Source organism: Schistocerca gregaria, unplaced genomic scaffold (assembly GCF_023897955.1).
Source record: "Schistocerca gregaria isolate iqSchGreg1 unplaced genomic scaffold, iqSchGreg1.2 ptg000649l, whole genome shotgun sequence".
Lineage (NCBI taxonomy): Eukaryota > Metazoa > Arthropoda > Insecta > Orthoptera > Acrididae > Schistocerca > Schistocerca gregaria.
The window spans coordinates 355,001-360,000 of record NW_026062034.1 but is presented as its reverse complement, the minus strand read 5'-3'; the positions used below and the strand labels follow the sequence as shown (position 1 = coordinate 360,000).

General features: G+C 55.5%; 3 non-coding genes across 3 annotated transcripts in view; all 3 read right to left on the bottom strand.

Annotated features, from left to right (window-relative positions):
- LOC126317933 (large subunit ribosomal RNA) overlaps window positions 1–199 on the bottom strand; it is a 4,222-nt gene extending 4,023 nt beyond the window's left edge. Inside the window, exon 1 of the ribosomal RNA XR_007557037.1 lies at window positions 1–199. This exon is cut by the window's left edge and continues 4,023 nt beyond it. This is a non-coding gene — a ribosomal RNA (large subunit ribosomal RNA).
- A 188-nt stretch (window positions 200–387) lies between these two features.
- On the bottom strand, window positions 388–542 carry LOC126317989 (5.8S ribosomal RNA). The gene has a single exon (XR_007557080.1). It is a non-coding gene; the product is annotated as a 5.8S ribosomal RNA (ribosomal RNA).
- Window positions 543–903: 361 nt separating this feature from the next.
- On the bottom strand, window positions 904–2,796 carry LOC126317854 (small subunit ribosomal RNA). The gene has a single exon (XR_007556966.1). It is a non-coding gene; the product is annotated as a small subunit ribosomal RNA (ribosomal RNA).
- Window positions 2,797–5,000: the final 2,204 nt, after the last annotated feature.

The following is a 5,000-nucleotide window of genomic DNA, read 5'->3' as shown; positions in this document are numbered from 1 at the left end:
GGACTTGGGCTCGGCGCGAGGCGTCGGGGTAGTGGACCCTCCCAAACACCACATGCCACGACAGGCGTCAGCCTGCGGGGTTCGGTGCTGGACTCTTCCCTGTTCGCTCGCCGCTACTGGGGGAATCCTTGTTAGTTTCTTTTCCTCCGCTTAGTAATATGCTTAAATTCAGCGGGTAGTCTCGCCTGCTCTGAGGTCGTTGTACGAGGTGTCGCACGCCACACCGCCAGCCGGCTGTGCACGCTACCGAGAAAGTACCGGTATGCGAACCGCCAGGCGACGGGCGCGCATCGCACGTTTAAGGAGACGCGGCCGGCCACACAGGCGACCACGACACTCCCACGTCTCCGAAGCGGGACAAACGCCGCGCGCTTCAGTATACGTAGCCGACCCTCAGCCAGACGTGGCCCGGGAACGGAATCCATGGACCGCAATGTGCGTTCGAAACGTCGATGTTCATGTGTCCTGCAGTTCACATGTCGACGCGCAATTTGCTGCGTTCTTCATCGACCCACGAGCCGAGTGATCCACCGTCCTGGGTGATCTTTTCCTTTTCAGTCTCCCACTGTCTCTTTCAAGACAGTAGCATTTGCGGGACTGAGGCGTCTGACGGCCCCTGTTCCACTATTTTTTTGTGTCCAACGGCCTCACAGCCGATGGGCGTCGTACGGCTCCACACCGGAGCGGACAGGCACTCGGGCGAACGTCATTCAAAACCGGCGCCAGGCGCCAGGTACCGCAGGCCAGCCGCTCCAGAGCTTCAGCGCTCGTACCACACAACAACAACACTTCCGCTAGTTTTGAGAGGCACGCGTGGTTCCGCACGCGGCGCACGGCCACTGCCGTACAGGTAGCGTGTTGCGCGACACGACACGCACATCGAAAGACATGCAGTCTAGTCGGTAATGATCCTTCCGCAGGTTCACCTACGGAAACCTTGTTACGACTTTTACTTCCTCTAAATGATCAAGTTTGGTCATCTTTCCGGTAGCATCGGCAACGACAGAGTCGATGCCGCGTACCAGTCCGAAGACCTCACTAAATCATTCAATCGGTAGTAGCGACGGGCGGTGTGTACAAAGGGCAGGGACGTAATCAACGCGAGCTTATGACTCGCGCTTACTGGGAATTCCTCGTTCATGGGGAACAATTGCAAGCCCCAATCCCTAGCACGAAGGAGGTTCAGCGGGTTACCCCGACCTTTCGGCCTAGGAAGACACGCTGATTCCTTCAGTGTAGCGCGCGTGCGGCCCAGAACATCTAAGGGCATCACAGACCTGTTATTGCTCAATCTCGTGCGGCTAGAAGCCGCCTGTCCCTCTAAGAAGAAAAGTAATCGCTGACAGCACGAAGGATGTCACGCGACTAGTTAGCAGGCTAGAGTCTCGTTCGTTATCGGAATTAACCAGACAAATCGCTCCACCAACTAAGAACGGCCATGCACCACCACCCACCGAATCAAGAAAGAGCTATCAATCTGTCAATCCTTCCGGTGTCCGGGCCTGGTGAGGTTTCCCGTGTTGAGTCAAATTAAGCCGCAGGCTCCACTCCTGGTGGTGCCCTTCCGTCAATTCCTTTAAGTTTCAGCTTTGCAACCATACTTCCCCCGGAACCCAAAAGCTTTGGTTTCCCGGAGGCTGCCCGCCGAGTCATCGGAGGAACTGCGGCGGATCGCTGGCTGGCATCGTTTATGGTTAGAACTAGGGCGGTATCTGATCGCCTTCGAACCTCTAACTTTCGTTCTTGATTAATGAAAACATACTTGGCAAATGCTTTCGCTTCTGTTCGTCTTGCGACGATCCAAGAATTTCACCTCTAACGTCGCAATACGAATGCCCCCGCCTGTCCCTATTAATCATTACCTCGGGTTCCGAAAACCAACAAAATAGAACCGAGGTCCTATTCCATTATTCCATGCACACAGTATTCAGGCGGGCTTGCCTGCTTTAAGCACTCTAATTTGTTCAAAGTAAACGTGCCGGCCCACCGAGACACTCAACAAAGAGCACCCTGGTAGGATTTAAACGGGGTCCGCCTCGGGACGCGAAAGCACCCCTTCGGCTCGCCCCACCGGCAGGACGTCCCACGATACATGCCAGTTAAACACCGACGGGCGGTGAACCAACAGCGTGGGACACAAATCCAACTACGAGCTTTTTAACCGCAACAACTTTAATATACGCTATTGGAGCTGGAATTACCGCGGCTGCTGGCACCAGACTTGCCCTCCAATAGATACTCGTTAAAGGATTTAAAGTGTACTCATTCCGATTACGGGGCCTCGGATGAGTCCCGTATCGTTATTTTTCGTCACTACCTCCCCGTGCCGGGAGTGGGTAATTTGCGCGCCTGCTGCCTTCCTTGGATGTGGTAGCCGTTTCTCAGGCTCCCTCTCCGGAATCGAACCCTGATTCCCCGTTACCCGTTACAACCATGGTAGGCGCAGAACCTACCATCGACAGTTGATAAGGCAGACATTTGAAAGATGCGTCGCCGGTACGAGGACCGTGCGATCAGCCCAAAGTTATTCAGAGTCACCAAGGCAAACGGACCAGACAAGCCAATCCGATTGGTTTTGATCTAATAAAAGCGTCCCTTCCATCTCTGGTCGGGACTCTGTTTGCATGTATTAGCTCTAGAATTACCACAGTTATCCAAGTAACGTGGGTACGATCTAAGGAACCATAACTGATTTAATGAGCCATTCGCGGTTTCACCTTAATGCGGCTTGTACTGAGACATGCATGGCTTAATCTTTGAGACAAGCATATGACTACTGGCAGGATCAACCAGGGAGCTGCGTCAACTAGAGCTGAGCAGCCGGCCGCCCGGGAGTGTGTCCCGGGGGCCCGCGCGAACACGCAAGCGTCCGCTCAATTATTCTGCAAACAGGAGGAGGCCGAGCTCCCCTGCACGATACACCTCGAAACCCTCTCAGGTCCCGGCGGCGCGCAGCGCCGTCCTAGGTACTTGGTCGGTTTCGAGAGAGGCGCAATCGCCCGGAGTTAGGCGAGTAGACGGTTTTAGTGCGAACACCCTTGCTCCCAACTGAGCTTGCCGCTGCCGACAGAGGCCCGGGAGCGTGCTGTCGTGGCATTGCCGGCGGGAGACAACACGCGCCACCTATGGTGACCGGCAGCTCCAACGCCAGCGCCACACAAGGGCAAAGCCCCACTTGGGTGCAGAAGCGAACTCTCCCAGCACAGCGCACGCGCCAACACGTCCGCACAACTGCGATACAAACCACCTGCGAGAACCGCTGGGGCGACCGAGCAGCAGACGGCGTCGCGGCGCCGAGTGCCAGGCGGCGGCGCATCCTCAACGCACACAGTCCTCAATCAGACCAGCACACTGCAGATGTCCACCGCGCTTCGCACCGGGCTCGGCTGAACCAACTTTGGCCGCCAGGCGCCGCGTGCAGGGTGCGCCGCAGCGTAGCTGCACCGCCTGCCGGGCCCGTCGGCTGGCGCTCCTGCCACTCGGCGCCCCCCACCAGCCGCCTGTTGCGCGTGCGCCCACGCAGCGCGCGGCCAACACGCCGGGCGGCCCCCCTTCACCGGCCGGGAACAGTCCCACCAAGCCACCGCCGCGTATCGCTTCATACCCACATGGACCTAGTCACGTGTGTGGATGTGGCGGGTACCGCTGAAACAACCGGTTAATAGCTGTACCGATCGTCGCCATCACAGATTCACCTCCAGCGTGAACAACCGCTCAACAACGGATTTCCAGTTCATTTGCGTATCTTGGGCAGTAAACGTAGATGTCCACCTACATTTGCGAATTCAACAATTCTTGCATGCCAGGATGTCATGTGTCACGACACGCTACATCAGACCACATACACACTGCGACATGTGCAGAAGAGAACACGTGGAAGGTGGCCCGCGCACGTATGCGATGTCCCTTCCGCGATCCACTGTCAACCGGCATCTGCGGCATGTCCCAGATATGGAACGCGGTCCACCAGGGTAGCACTTTGTGTGAGGCAATACGACAAAGTCGGAATACACGCGTCACTACATCAGACGGCTCACGCTGACCTGACCTGACCTGACCTGACCTGACCTGACTCACCGCACCACCACCCCCAGCGACCCAGGGTGACATACAATGCGTTCGTACGTTCCTCCCACACGCCTCTACGGCGTACCACAGTGCAACCTAGCTGTTATTGGGAGACGAGACAAGTAGCATCGAGCACAACATATGGAAATTGAGATTCGACACCGTTGGGCACAGCCAGCGTACGGTCACACGTATCACACTACTTCACTCTGTACGTAACGACCGATGATCGGTACAGCGTGTGGGTTACGCGTACGACATCAGCGGACAATGGACACAGACCATACCACGACGTACACTGAGGGCGTCGACATCTGAATGCAACTGAACAGCTGCGAGGCTCATTTAACACTCAAACGCCAGACCGACCAGCTTGAGAGGACAGAGACACAAAGAGGGGGACAGAGGGGGGGGGGCGGCGATATAGTCCTATTGCAGTACAATTGACAGTGGATAGCGGGAATATGTGGAAAGTAAGCAACACTCGCAAGACATCTACATGAGGATAACAACGACACCAGAGATTCCGAGCAGTGAACTATGTTAGGCAAAGGGACAACGTGGGTTAGGTTAAGGGACAACGTGGGTTAGGTTAAGGGACAACGTGGGTTAGGTTAAGGGACAACGTGGGTTAGGTTAAGGGACAACGTGGGTTAGGTTAAGGGACAACGTGGGTTAGGTTAAGGGACAACGTGGGTTAGGTTAAGGGACAACGTGGGTTAGGTTAAGGGACAACGTGGGTTAGGTTAAGGGACAACTTGAGTTAGGTTAAGGGACAACTTGAGTTAGGTTAAGGGACAACTTGAGTTAGGTTAAGGGACAACTTGAGTTAGGTTAAGGGACAACTTGAGTTAGGTTAAGGGACAACTTGAGTTAGGTTAAGGGACAACTTGAGTTAGGTTAAGGGACAACTTGAGTTAGGTTAAGGGACA